The sequence below is a fragment of the Hypanus sabinus genome, unplaced genomic scaffold, assembly GCF_030144855.1.
Source record: "Hypanus sabinus isolate sHypSab1 unplaced genomic scaffold, sHypSab1.hap1 scaffold_1157, whole genome shotgun sequence".
In the NCBI taxonomy this organism is placed as follows: Eukaryota; Metazoa; Chordata; class Chondrichthyes; order Myliobatiformes; family Dasyatidae; genus Hypanus; species Hypanus sabinus.
In genome coordinates, this window is record NW_026779215.1 from 46,019 (window position 1) to 61,665 (window position 15,647).

The 15,647-nt window shown below is 47.2% G+C and overlaps 1 protein-coding gene across 1 annotated transcript in view; it reads left to right on the forward strand.

Moving 5' to 3' along the window:
* The first annotated feature begins 4,161 nt into the window (after nt 1-4,161).
* LOC132386431 (NACHT, LRR and PYD domains-containing protein 12-like) overlaps nt 4,162-15,647 on the forward strand; it is a 28,892-nt gene continuing 17,406 nt past the window's right edge. The window contains exon 1 of the mRNA XM_059958709.1: nt 4,162-4,328. The gene's annotated coding sequence lies outside the window, so the exon portion shown is untranslated. The remainder of the gene's footprint in view (nt 4,329-15,647) is intronic.

The following is a 15,647-nucleotide window of genomic DNA, read 5'->3' on the forward strand; positions in this document are numbered from 1 at the left end:
TGAAGCCAGGTAGGTGGGAAAGCTCAAGATCAGAAGAAAATAGAGTCTAATAGGAGAGGAGAGTGGAGAATCGGAGAAAGGGATGGAGCAGTGGACCCAGAGAAAAGTGATAAGCAGGTGAGAGGACGTGAAAAGTCAGAGAGGGAGTGGGAGGGAGGGGTGTGAGGGAAATTCACCGGAAGGAGAAATCTATATTCATGCCATCAGACGGAACATAAGGTTCTGATCTTGGACACTGAGGGTGGACTCATCTTGGCACAAGATGGGTTGACACGTCGGAAAGGGAAAGGGAATCGGAATTGAAATGTTTGGACACCGGAAGTCCCCCTCGGAGCGGATAGTTCAATTTATTATCAAAGCAGGTATCCATAAAGAACGCGGAGTTTTTTTTTCTTCTCCAGAGAACCAAACAAAGAAAACATGAAAGTCGATCAGAGAGAAAAAAAATGAAACTCCAACCCCAATCTCCCGCATAAAAAAGAACGGCATCCCGATTGTCAACCCCCTAAACCCACCCCTCCGCACAAAAGAAAGAAAATAGCCACACCCGGTAAAAGAACACCCCTGCCCCGCACAACTGCGGAGGAGCCGGTGTCGCCAGTGTAGAGGCGGCCACATCGGGAGCAGCGGACACAACAGGCGACCCCGGAGGATTCACAGGTGAAGTGTCGCCTCACCTGGAAGGATGTTTGGACAACGGAGAGAGTTCGGCCGTCTGGCCCTTTCACTGTGACACCCCGAACTCCACATCAAATCCGTCCAAACGAATCTGGGCGAACTTTAATGACCAATAAATATAATTCCTCTCAGCGATCAGCTGTCTGAATGATCCCCTGACTCTGAGAGGAAGGGGTATCTATGGTCCACACTGTCAGGGTGTTGAGTTTACCAGGAAACAAAGACTGCAGGGACGAGAGGTGTTCTGTTGACTGATACTCTGTGTGTGGACCCCGCTGGCAATTCTGGTGTTGCGACCGGAATCGAGACAAACACCACGCTGCCCACTCCACCAACAACACGGCACAGCCGGACACATAACAGGGGACTTTACATACCACAACACTGGATTCAGTGATGAAACCCGTGATCAATGTTGTTGTCCCACCGAAATCATAAGAAACGACCATTTACGTGTTTTTTTTTTCTGTTACTAAGGTTTATTTTATCCCGTTTGATGTCAGATATAACCTGAATGGAGGAGGGTACAGTCCAGTGTGGACACTAAAATACGTAATAATTCTCTTTGTAGTCTCAATAATCCTCCGTACAAAATACAATGTTGACTTACCATGGATGTAAAAATAGCCAATGGCGACGGGAAAGAGTGCCTCACTAATATTCTTACTTAAGCCAATGACAGCTTCCACAGTGACTAGTGATAGTTGCACAAAGTAAACTGCTGAGCTGCTGCTAATTAGTGGAATTTATTCACAATTAGTAAAAGTGAAGGCAGCGTCTTTATCACCACCACGGAAACTGATACAGGAAAAGGCACTGTGATGATCTTTGCAGCGTGGAGCACATTGAATTTCTAGATGATGCAGGAGAAATCAGCTTCGCTGAAAAATATGGTGGCACTGTATCAGACTACTCCTGATCTCCAAAAGGGATAATTACTTCTGTCAGAAATAAAATCAACTGTCTCTTCCTCCCAATCATCCAGCTGATCAGTGTCAACAGCTCCCCGGGGCTCTAAGCATTGGAGGAGTTGGAGGAAGGTTTCAGTGATCCCGAAGGCTTCGTGGATGATGCTATCTCCGACGAGGAATTGCGGGGTGATATTTTAAACAATCAACCTCCAGAAGCTGATGGAATAGATTCTGTTATTGTTGTGGATAATGGACCACAAGTTGAACCAGATTGGCTAGAGAAACGTCGAAATGTTATCCAGAAGATCTTTTCCAAGTTTGGGGATATTACAGATGGATTTTACTCAGGGACAGATGGAAGACGATAGGGAATACAGTTCACCAGCTTGTGCTGTGGGTGCGGTAAAAAGATGCAGATGGCTGCAAGTTAGACAGCAGCAATACCTTTCGTGTTAATTTCTTCACAGACTTTGATAAGCACATGGATATTGATGATTGGGGAATTCCAGAGAAACAGCCTTTCAAAGATTTTGGGAATCTTCGATACTGGATAGAGGATCCCGACTGCAGAGACCAATGCAGTATTATCTATGAATCCGGAGACAGAACAGCTATCTTGTGGAATGATATTAAAGAACCAGTCAGCGTGCACGCTGGGCAGAAAAGCAACATTTCATTTATGTGTTTTTAAATAGGAGTGCTCCCCCACAAGTGACGTCACACAGGCTCCCTCACGCGCTTGACGTCACACATGGGCTCCCCACACCGGGATCTGCACTCACGTGCGCGGTGTCTTACGTCACCGGTGAGCTCCAGCATTATCGGTTTAACGGCTGAACTACTATTCGCGTGACCAGCCCTTCCCCCACCGCCGACTGCCCACGCTGCAGTAGCTGCGCTATTGTCATTGGTGCGCGGGAATGTTAATCACTGGTTGCACCCAATAGAGGAGACGGACCAGCGGAGAGGGCGTTATCCCGGCTGAGTTCGTCTCCAGCTGTGGAGCCGAACTCTCGGAGGAGCGGAACAAATCCCAAAGTAAATTTCCTGTTTTTTCATTTATTTCCATTTCCCTCCGAGGGAAGTTGGGGGCGTTTGTGAAGCATCTCCGACGGCCGGAGTCTGATGTATCGCTGAGAGGAAGGAGACCGCTCGGCCCATCGGTTTGATGCCGGTTCCCCATGGAGGGAGAGGGGTGATTATATTGAAAGGATGAAGATGGTGAGAGAGGGGGCGGACAGGATGTTTGTCCCGGTGGGGACAGGAGGGGCTCATCAGTGGAAATGTCTGGGCGCACGGTGGCGTCGAGCAGAGAGATTCACCATATTGGGGGCAAACACTGGCAGACTGTTGCCCTGCAAGCGGAGCCAATGGTCCGGGCAAAGTGACTATTATTAGTGATTTGTTGAGATTGTACCTGGAATATGGTGTAAAATCCCGCTCCCCATATTAACACGGGTTATACAGAGCAAAGAACAAACTGCCGGAGGAACTCAGTGGGTCGGGCAGCATCTGTGGAGGGAAATGGACCGTCAACATTTCGGGCCGAGACCCTCCCTCTGGACTGAGAGTGGACGGGAAATAGTCAGAGAAAAGAGGTGAGGGGTCGGGATGGGGCAAGAGCTGGGGAGTGAGAGGTGGATCCAGGTGAGGGGGGAGGTGGGAAGGTGAAAATAATGACGGGGTGGGAGGTGAGTGGTTGGGGCAACACGGGGCTATAGAAGATGGAAATTAATTCAATAGAGGATTAAAAAAAAGGCTAGAGAGTATTTGTTATAGAGAGTGCAATGAAGATTCACTAGACTAATCCCTGGAGCGGTGGGGTCATCATTTGAAGAAAGATCAAATGCGATAACCCTTTCATTTAGAGAATCGAGGACTGAGAGGTGAACACATTGAAATACTCAACATCATTTCCGGTTGAAACAGGGATCCCAGTCTCTGAAAAAGGAGGTGGACAATCCGGGACTGAGATGGGGGGAAATGACTGCACTCCGAGGGTGGTGAATGTCTGTAAATCCACACCACAGAGGGTGGTGAAGACTCAATGATCGTGATCACGTAAAACAGAGGCCGGCAGATGTGTGGAGTCCTAAGTGATCGAGGAAATGAGGATCGGGCAGAAACATGTGGATGAGATGGGAGAACATCCGCCATCTTGCTGATGGTTAGAGGGACTGAATGGCCACCTCCTGCTGTTTCAGTGTTCCTGTCCGGTGATCCCGGAGGAATGTGAAGAGGAATGAGTGTTTATAATCATACACTGATTTAAATGAAACCTGCACATTTCCTGTGTGGGTCTGAATTGTGTGTCGGGATGGGATGGGAATCGAAACTCTAACTCTGTGACCTGGGGATGGAGGGAAAAACTAAATACGTATCTGTTGTAAATAGGGAAATAATTAAATAATATGGGAGATGCGGCGATGGGTACGGCAGTGTATGAAGGGCGAGGAGCAGTCACCGGATCACGTGGGACCCTCCAGCGTCATGTGATCCCGTTTACCTCAGATCGGCAGCAACATCTGCGGGTTTGATTCCGAGGCCCCGCCCACCGCCTGTTGACGCAATAAGCACATTGCGCATGCTCACAGTCCCGGGGTCGGGAGTGTTGTTTTTTCGTTCTGTGTGGAAGCGGGTCGACAGAGGGATCGGGATCGGGAGGGGGTCCTCGCCCCCTTGGACTGGGAGCCGGAGACAGATTATTCTCTGCGGGGCAACACCAAAAATTTCCCTTCGGTGAGTATTGACGCCTGTCCCGAGCGGGGAGGTCTGACGTTGGGTCGTGGATTAACTTTCCTGAACGCAAACAAAGAAAATCTGCAGATGCTGGAAATGCGAGCAACGCGCACAAAATGCTGGAGGAACTCAGCAGGCCGGGCAGAATCCAGGAAAAGAGTACAGTAAACATTAGCGGCCGAAACCCTTCGGCAGGACTGGAGAATAAAAGGTGGGGGTGGGGATGGAGAGAGAAAAACACAAGATGATCGATGAAACCTGAAGGGGGAGGGGATGAACTTTCCCGAACTGGCGGCCTCGCCTCGCTTCCTTCACAGAATCTGCCGGGGTCGGTCTGGGTTGTGAGACCTTCACACCGAACCGTCTGAGATGAGCCGCCGCTCAGCCCGTTGTTCTGGTCCTATTAGCAGGATGAAGTAAAACATGTTTCTATCTTGTTACCGACAGAGAATTGTATAATCTGTGTTCCGTGTGTTATCTGAATGTACTTTCCTGTGATGCTGCCACAAGTCAGTGTTTCTCTGTACCTGTACCTTCCCGTAATTGTGCACTTGGCAATAAATTCAACAGGACCTGAGAAATCTCAGTGAGATTTGATTAGTGATGATCATCTTGGCAGCTCGGTAGGTCGAATGTATGCGACAGTACACTGTTAAATGCAAAACCCTGAACAGTGTCGATGATCAGAGGGATCTTAGACTCCAAGTTCATCGCTCCCTGAAAGAGACTGCACAGATTGATCGGGTGGTTAAGAAGGCAAAGGGCATGGTTGTCTTTATTAGTTGAAGCATTGAGTCGTGAAGTTGTGTTGCAGCTTTATAAAACTAGTTAGATCACATCTGGAGTGTTTCATACAGTTCTGGTCGCCCCCTTTCTCGGAAGGATGTCGGGGCTTTGTACAGGGCGCAGAAGATGTTTACCAGGACACTGCCTGGATTAGAGGGCATGAGCTATAACGAGAGGCTGGACAAACTTGTGTTGTTTTCTCCAGAGCGGCGCAGGCTGGGGTGAGACTGGATGGACGTTTGTATGAATTTCAGAGACGTCGATACAGCAGTTAGACAATATCTTTTTTCTCAGGGTTGAAATGTCTAAGATAAGTGGGGGGGGGGGGGGGGTAGGTTAAAGAAGATGTGAGGGGCGAGTTTGTGGTTCCCCACGGAGTCTGCTGGGTCGGTCGCTGGAATTTCCCCCCTGGGGAGACGCTCCGCTCTGATGACACAATAATCACCCTGCGCGCTCACAGCCCCCGGGTGGGCGGTGGTTTGTTTTCATCCCGTTCGTTGTTGAAGCGGATCGGGAGAGGGAGGGAGTGGGGGGAGGGGGTCCTTGCCCCCTCGGGCGGGGAGCCGGCGGAGAAATCTGTTTCCCATCGGTGGATATTGAGGCCCGTGTCGGGAGTCTGATGTTGGGCAGTGAGTCCCGGTAACTTCCCCGAACTGTCGGCCTCACTGAGTTATTTCTGAAATCGGTGTTTGTTACACGTGATTAGCAAATGTAATTGAATGCAGCACAAGGTCCGGTAAAGACAGTCACTACAGTTTTAGTTTCAATTTACCAAATGACCGCTGTGTTAATCTCTGTCAGAAGGAGGCTCAGCATTTAAAGTTGAGTGTGTAATTTCCTGTTTTGGTCATGTTTGGAGAGCCTCTTCCTCTGTTGCCGGGAACAGCCCACTTGACCTGCACGGAATGGTGGACCTTTGTTCGCTCTCTGCTCACCGTCCCGCAATGAGCACAGCGGCCTCGGGAGCAGATGTAACAGACTGATAGTGGGGTGGGGGATGTTGTGAGCATTGACTGTATCGATTGTATTAACCCTGTGTTGGAATGAAGACAAAACTGATGAACGTGGGCATTACATTTGTGTAACTTTGTTCAGGCCGTCACGAACATCTTGTAATCAGTCGATAGTTGTGCATCATTTAAAGTATAAAGAGAAAATGCTGGAACTGTTCAGCAGATCGGGCAGCATCTTGTACAGTCCCAGTTTTGATACTGGGTCTTCTAGTGTTTCTCTTTCCACACTTCCAATCTAATGTACAGAGTTTCCAGCACTTTCAATTTCATATTAAACGTATTTTATTCCTGTTGGCCTGATGTCCAGTTGTGCTGGGCAAGATCCCATTTAACAGTAAGATTCGTCAACTCCAGATATGCCACCAGATCTGAGTCCACTATATGGACATTTGTATCTCACAGGAGGCTGTACAAACCCGTGTCCTTTTCTGGTGCAGAGGTCACTGACGCCGCCTCCCCCTTCCCAATCTGCACTCGCAGACCATGCTGGTGACAGATGTCCCAGACTCCGGGAGTTTGTAATAACCACAATGTTAACAGTAAGATTAGACAGTAATTAATGTGAATATCAATAAATATGCATAGGTAAACATGAATATTAATATTTATAACAATATGAATAGTTAATAAATGGTAATTAATATGAATATTATATTAATATTAATGTAATCTTGAAAGGACACGCGAACTGAGCTGTCTGATCCGCTGGACCAGATCCTCCCTTTTTACCCGGGGTAGAAATGTCTATATCAAAATTCATGCATTTAAAGTGAGAGGGATAGTTTGAAAGGAGATGTAGGGGGAAGTGTTTTTTTCACACAGAGTGGTGGGTTGCTGGAATGTGCTGCTTGCGGTGATGGTAGCCCCAGATATATTGGAGACATTTCAGAGATGTTTAGATAGACACATGAATGTGAGGGAAAATTGTGTAGGCAGAAGGGATTAGTCTAGTTGGCAATTTGATTAATTAAATAGTTTGAGCACAACATTGTGGGCCAAATGGCATGTTCCTGTGCTGCACTGTTCTATGTTCTGTGTCTCTTGTCAAAAGGTTTCGGGGTTACAGAGGCAAAATAAGTGAGTGGGAACAACAGGTCAGCTGGAGGCCAATGTGGGAAATTTGAGATCACCCACTTCTGTAGGACAAACCGAAATCCTGAGCGTGATCGAATGGAGATGGACTGAGGTGCATTGGGTAGGGAGGGAGGCCCAAGGTACATTGTATTTATTGCAAGAGTTACTGGGTATAAGAATGAAAATGACCTTAACAGTTATTTGGGCTTTGTTGAGATTGTACCTGGAATATGGTGTAAAATCCCGCACCCCATACTAACACGGGTTATACAGACCAAAGAACAAACTGCCGGAGGAACTCAGTGGGTCGGGCAGCATCTGTGGAGGGAAATGGACCGTCAACATTTCGGGCCGAGACCCTCCCTCTGGACTAAGAGTGACAGAGAATAGTCTAATAGTCAGTGAAAAGAGGTGAGAGGTGGGGATGGGGCAAGAGCTGGGGAGTGAGAGGTGGATCCGTGTGAGGGGGGAGGTAGGAAGGTGGTGAGAGTGACAGTGGTGGGAGGTGAGTGGTTGGGGCTGCAGAAGATGGAGATTAATTCCATAGAGGGTTAACAAAAGAGGTCAGAGTATTTGTTGTAGAGAGTGCAATGCAGATTCACCTGACTGATCCCTGGTGTGGTGGGGTCATCATATGAGGAAAGATCAAATGCAATACCTCTTCCATTTGGAGAATCGAGGACTGAGAGGTGAACACATTGAAATGTACAACATCATTACCGGCTGAACCAGGGATCCCAGTCTCTGAAAAAGGGGGTGGACTGTCTGGGACTGAGATGAGGGGAAATGCCTCCACTCCGAGAGTGTTGAATGTCTGTAAATCCCCACCACAGAGGGAGGTGAAGTCTCAGTGATCGTCCTCACATAAAACAGGCCGGCAGATGTGTGGAGAGCGAGGGGATCGAGAAAATGAGGATTGGGCAGGAACATGTGGCTGAGATGGGAGAGCAGCCACCATCTTGCTGACGGTTTGGTCAGGGAGGGGGGCTTTTTCTCACCTGCTGTTTCAGTGTTCCTGTCCAGTGAGGCTAGAGGAATGTGAATAGAAATTAGAAACATCGAAAAACTACAGCAGAATACGGCCCTTCGACTCACAATAATGGGCTGAGCATCTCCTTACCTTAGAAATTACTCTGGGTTAACCATAGCCCTCTGTTCTTCTGTGCTCCATGTACCTCTCCAGGAGTCTCTTTAAAGACCCTATTGTATCCACCTCCACCGCCACCGCTGGCAGCCCATTCCACACACTCACCACTCTCTGTGTAAAAAAACTTACCCCTGACATCTCCTCTTCCAAGCAATTAAAACTATGCCCTCTTGTGCTAGCCATTTCAGCCATGGGAGAAAGTCTCTGTCTGTCCACACGATCAATGCCTCTCAACATGTTGTACACCTCTATCAGGTCACCTCATCCTCCGTCGCTCCAAGCAGAGAAGGCTGAGTTCACTCATCCTATTTTTATAAGGCATGCTCCGCAATCCAGGCATCATCCTTGTAAATCTCCTCTGCACCCTCTCTAGGGTTTCCACATCCTTCCTGCAGTGAGGAGACTAGAACTGAGCAGAGTACTCCAAGTGGGGTCTGATCAGGGTCGTATATAGCTGCAATATTACCTCTCAGCTCCTAAATTCAATTCCACAATTGATGAAGGCCAATGCACCGTATGCCTTCAGAACCACAGGGTCAACCTGCACAGCTGCTTTGAGCGTCCTGTGGACTTGGACCCCAAAATCCCTCTGATCCTCCATACTGCCAAGAGTCTTACCATTAATACTGTTTTCTACCATCATGTTTGACCTACCAAATGAACCACTTCACACATCTCCGGGTTGAACTCCATCTGCCACTTCTCAGCCCAGTTTTGCATCCTATCACTGTCCCACTGTAAACTCTGACAGCCCTCCACACTACTCACAACATCACGAACCTTTGTGTCATCAACAAACTCACTAACCCATCACTCCACTTCCTCATCCAGATCATTTATAAAAATCAGGAAGAGTAAGGGTCCCAGAATAGATTCCTGAGTCACACCACTGCTCACCGAATTAGTTCTTATAAACATAAAATGATTTAAATGAGACTTGGGCAGTTTCTGTTTGTGTCTGACTTCTGTGTCAGACCAGGATGGGAACTGAACCCAAAACCCTGTGACACAGGTGTAGTGGGATGGGATATGGAAGATGCAGAGGGAAAATTACAAATGTAGCTGTTGTAAATATGATATAGTGTTGTAGATGCGGCTGTGGGTCGGGCAGTGTGTGAGGGTCGAGGAGCAGAGTCACCGGGTCACATGGGAGACTCTCCACCTGTCACGTGACCCCATTTTGCCGCAGAGCTGCAGCATCTGCAGGTTTGTTTTTGAGCCCTGCCTTCCGCACTGATGACGCAATGTTCACACTGCGCATGCTGAGTCCTTGAAGAGTGGTATTTTCCGTTCGTTGTGGAAGTGGGTCAGCAGTGGGATCGGCATCGGGAGGGGTTCCTTCTCTGCGGAGCAACACCGACAATTTCCCTTCGGTGAGTATCGAAGCCGGTCCCAAGTGGGAGGTCTGACGTTGGGTAGTGAGTTAACTTTCCCGAACTCAAACAAGAGAAAATCTGCAGTTGCTGGAAATGCGAGCAATGTGTACAAAAGGCTGGAGGAACTCAGCAGGCCGGTCAGAATCTAGAAGAATACAGTCACATTAGCAGCCGAAACCCTTCGTCAGGACTGGAGAATAAAAGGTGGGGGTGGGGAGGGAGAGAGAAACACAAGGTGATCGGTGAAACCTGAAGGGGGAGGGGATGAACTTTCCCAAACTGGCGACCTCGCCTCGCTTCCTTCACAGAATCTGCCGGGGTCGGTCCGGGTTGTGAGACCTTCTCACCGAACCGTCTGAGATGAGCCGCCGCTCAGCCCGTTGTTCTGGTCCGATTAGCAGGATGAAGTTAAACATGTTTCTATATTGTTACTGACAGAGAATTGTACAATTTGTGTTCCGTGTGTTAAAGAATTGGACAATTTGTGTTCCGTGTGTTAACTGAATATACTTGCCTGTGAGGCTGCCACAAGTCAGTGTTTCTCTGTCCCTGTACCTTCCCGTACTTGTGCACTTGTCAATAAATTCAACAGGACCTGAGAAATCTCAGTGAGATTTGATTAGTGATGATCATCTTGGCAGCTCGGTAGGTCGAATGTATGAGACAGTACACTGTTAAATGCAAAACCCTGAACAGTGTTGATGATCAGAGGGATACGCTTCACTGAACTCAGAGAAATTTCTTTAGCCAGTGTGGGTGAATTTGTGGAATTAGCAGAGGTAGCTTTGGAGGCCAGGTTGGGGGTATTTAAGATGGAGTTTGATATGTTAATTGGATGTGGTGAGAAGGCCGGGGAGTGGGGCTGAAGAGGGAAAAAGGATCAGACATGATTGAATGCCGGAACAGACTCGATAAGCCAAATGGCCTAATTATGCTTGTATGTCAGTTCATTGTTGGGGAGAACCACCCATGGTCTGGTGATACATACTTAATGACTGTTGTGTCTTCTCCCTAATGGTGTGGGTGAGAAAGGAGAATGTCCCGGGTTGTGGGGATCTTTGATTTTACTGAGGGAGTGGGAAGTCCAGAAGGAGTTCATGTAGGGGAGAATGGTTTCTGTGATGAGCTGATCTGTGTCCGTAACTTTGCAGTTCCTTGCGGCCATGGGCAAAGCAGTCACCATACCAAGGCGTGGAGTATCCGGATGGAAAACTTTTTATGGTGCATTGATAAAATTTGGTGATTGGCAAAGCGTATATGACAAAGTTCATACAGTTTGTTCTAGCATTGTTATTTTGGTATCTTTTATACAGTGGTATTGTGGCGAGCATTTGGTCCATAATGACAGATGAGGGCGCTGCTTAATCTCAATAATGGTTTTATTATGATAAACGCAAAACATACTGGGCACCGTGACCCGGAGAGTGAACCCAACCAGTCTCCAACTGATGGGGGAGGTGACCATCACACACCCCGGTTACAGTCAGTCTGACCCACAAACAACACAAAACAGACTGGGCACCGTGTCCCGGAGAGTGAACCCAACCAGTCTCCAACTGATGGGGGAGGTGACCATCACACACCCCGGTTACAGTCAGTCTGACCCACAAACAACACAAAACAGACTGGGCACCGTGACCCGGAGAGTGAACCCAACCAGTCTCCAACTGATGGGGGAGGTGACCATCACACACCCCGATTACAGTCAGACTGACCCACAAACAACACAAAACAGTCTGGGCACCGTGACCCGGAGAGTGAACCCAACCAGTCTCCAACTGATGGGGGAGGTGACCATCACACACCCCGATTACAGTCAGTCTGACCCACAAACAACACAAAGCAGACTGGGCACCGTGACCCGGAGAGTGAACCCAACCAGTCTCCAACTGATGGGGGAGGTGACCATCACACACCCCGGTTACAGTCAGTCTGACCAACAAACAACACAAAACAGACTGGGCACCGTGACCCGGAGAGTGAACCCAACCAGTCTCCAACTGATGGGGGAGGTGACCATCACACACCCCGGTTACAGTCAGTCTGACCAACAAACAACACAAAACAGACTGGGCACCGTGTCCCGGAGAGTGAACCCAACCAGTCTCCAACTGATGGGGGCGGTGACCATCACACACCCCGATTACAGTCAGTCTGACCAACAAACAACACAAAACAGACTGGGCACCGTGACCCGGAGAGTGAACCCAACCAGTCTCCAACTGATGGGGGCGGTGACCATCACACACCCCGGTTACAGTCAGTCTGACCCACAAACAACACAAAACAGACTGGGCACCGTGACCCGGAGAGTGAACCCAACCAGTCTCCAACTGATGGGGGAGGTGACCATCACACACCCCGGTTACAGTCAGTCTGACCAACAAACAACACAAAACAGACTGGGCACCGTGACCCGGAGAGTGAACCCAACCAGTCTCCAACTGATGGGGGCGGTGACCATCACACACCCCGGTTACAGTCAGTCTGACCAACAAACAACACAAAACAGACTGGGCACCGTGACCCGGAGAGTGAACCCAACCAGTCTCCAACTGATGGGGGCGGTGACCATCACACACCCCGGTTACAGTCAGTCTGACCAACAAACAACAAGAGCAAATTACTGTATAACCCAGGTTAAAATTTAACAATAAGTGAACTGGAAATTCCCACCATAATCTCGCAATGCATTTTAACACAAGAACAACAAACAGTGTTGGTCATTAGGAATGCAGGGGTGGGTTGTCAACCACGACCCCACCCACTACCCAGAGCAGCACAGTATGTTTCATTAATTCGGTAGCCATATATTGCTTGTGAACCATCAGTGATCACCCTTGATCCCTTCTCCCACCTAGTTCCATCTGCTTACTTCCCACCTCAATCAGCCCGTGTGCAGCATGTATGCCACCACCTCAGTGATATATATCAACCATCTTGTTCAACCTCTCTCCAACCTGTATCCCATCACCTCAATGATATATATCAACCATCTTGTTCAACCTCTGTTCAGCCTGTATCCCAACACCACAATGATATATATCAACAATCTTATTCAATCTCTGTCCAGCCTGTATCCCACCACCTCAGTGATATATATCAACCATCTTGTTCAACCTCTGTCCAGTCTGTATCCCAACACCACAATGATATATATCAACAATATTATTCAATCTCTGTCCAGCCTGTATCCCGCCACCTCAATGATATATATCAACCATCTTGTTCAAACTCTGTCCAGCCTGTATCCCACCACCTCAATGATATATATCAACAATCTTATTCAATCTCTGTCCAGCCTGTATCCCACCACCTCAATGATATATATCAACAATCTTATTCAATCTCTGTCCAGCCTGTATCCCATCACCTCAATGATATATATCAACCATGTTGTTCAACCTCTGTCCAGTCTGTATCCCAACACCACAATGATATATATCAACAATCTTATTCAATCTCTGTCCAGCCTGTATCCCACCACCTCAGTGATATATATCAACCATCTTGTTCAACCTCTGTCCAGCCTGTATCATAACACCACAATGATATATATCAACAATCTTATTCAATCTCTGTCCAGCCTGTATCCCACCACCTCAATGATATATATCAACAATCTTATTCAATCTCTGTCCAGCCTGTATCCCATCACCTCAATGATATATATCAACCATGTTGTTCAACCTCTGTCCAGTCTGTATCCCACCACCACAATGATATATATCAAGCATCTTGTTCAACCTCTGCCCAGCCTGTATCCCACCACCTCAATGATATATATCAAGCATCTTGTTCAACCTCTGCCCAGCCTGTATCCCACCAATGATTAGATATGAACCATATTTCTCCTCCATTGTCTTCATTGCGAGGTATTTTGTCTCACTGAGTTATTTCTGAAATCGGTGTTTGTTACCTGGAACTACCAGAGGACTTATTGAATGCAGCATGAGGAAGGGTAAAGACAGTCATTGCAATTTTAGTTTCAACATTAGAAAAGGGCCATTATGTTACTTTTTCTGTTGAGGTAATTTGCAGTATTTAAAGTTGAATTTTAAAGATATAGTTAAAATTTGAAGTTATTTTCTTTTTCGGTCATTTTTGGAGAGCTGCTTTTTCCATTGCCAGAGTAACAGCCCACCAGATGTGCAGGGAGTGGTGAATAACTCAGTAAGAGTTAGTGGCCTCAGGAGTAGATGTAACAACTAGATAGTGGGGTGGGGAGGATATTGAGAGCATTGACTGTGTCGACTGTATTAACCCTGTGTTTGAATGAAGAGAAAACTAATGAATGTGGGCATTTCATTTGTGCAAATTTGTTCAGACCATCACAAACATCTTGTAATCAGTCAATAGTAGTGCATCATTTGAAGTAAAAAGATAAAATGCTGTAACCATTCAGCAGATCGGGCAGCATCTTCGACAGTCCCAGTTCTGATACAGCTTCTACAGTAGTTCTTCTGTAGTTCTACTGTAGTTCTTCTACAGCTTCTCTTTCCACACATCCAATCTGATGTACCGAGTTTCCAGAACTTTAATTTCAATTTTATATTAAAAGCATTTTATTCCTGTTAGTTTACAGGAAATGTGATGGGCAATTGTGCTGGGCAAGATCCCACTTAACAATAAGATAATAAAATGTGTTCAGTTTAGCTGCTGGAGACGATGTGAAATGTATCTCTGGTATCTAGTGACCCACAGCCAGGTTTTCCAACCTGATCGCTATCTTGATCAGAGGATCATCAGCTTCCCATTCTGCCACAGCTTGAGGTAGGAGTGTTAGTTTTTGAACTCTGAATGGCAGAGTCACTGCACCATGTTACTGGCAACAAAGAGTCCTGGGAAAATTGGTGCTTGGGCTATTATACTGGGATGGAGATTCTGGGCTTAGGGATTTGGGATTTGGCCCAGGTCACTACTTCTGCAGATGTTCCTTCTTCCACAGTGAATCAGAAATCTGAGGCAGCTGGGCATTGGTTGTGGGGGAATCCCTGATATGGGATGATGTGCGAGGATTCTAGGGTCAGTAAGTGGCAGATTCAGCTGTGTGGCCCTGTGAGATTGGGTCCTGGGATACCACAGATCTTGACACAGGTAAAATGGCTCTGGGGATCAAGCTTCTTGGGCTGATGAGGTGTTGAGCGAGTATTTCTGGTCTGGTCTCAGTTGCTTGTTTCTGGAATTCCTTTAGAAAAAATAACTGCTAATTTAAGGAGAGAATTGAGTTCTCATTCCATCCCTCACAGGGAGATGTGGTCATTAAATGTTTGTAGCAGTAGAATTGGACCCAGGAGATTCACTGGTCAAACCAAGTTTGGAGTTTCCCCTCACTGTCACCTATCTGTTAAGTCAATGGTTCTGGGCTTTGTGCTCAATGGAGTTCAGAGGGACAATGGTGGCAGGGCGGGGTTGGAAATGTATGGTTAAGTAAACCTACCAGATGCTGAAAAGCCTGGATACAGTGGATCTGGAGAGGATGTTTCCATTAGATGGGGTTTCTGCGATCGGTGAGCACAGACTCAGAAAATAAAGAAGCTTCCCTTTAAAACTGAGATGACAAAAATTTCTTTGGTCAAATGGTGGCTAATCTGTGGAATTTGTTGCCACAGATGGTGGATGAGGCTGCCAATTGAGTGTATTTGTGGCAGAGATTAATATATTTGTGATTGCTAAGTGGCTTCAGGGTTACAGGAGGAAGGCAGGAATATGGTGTTGGAATAAAAATCAGCCATGGTTGAGTGGTGGAGCAGACCAGTTGGACCAAATCATCTAATTCTGTTCCTCCATCTTGTGTCTTACCATGACTGAACGATGACTCCTTCCTATCCCATATCAGGTTTTGTGACTTGTGAGGGACAATTACATATTTGCTCATTGAGATCGTTATATTTTTCTTCAAGTATAAATTTCAGTGAGTTTT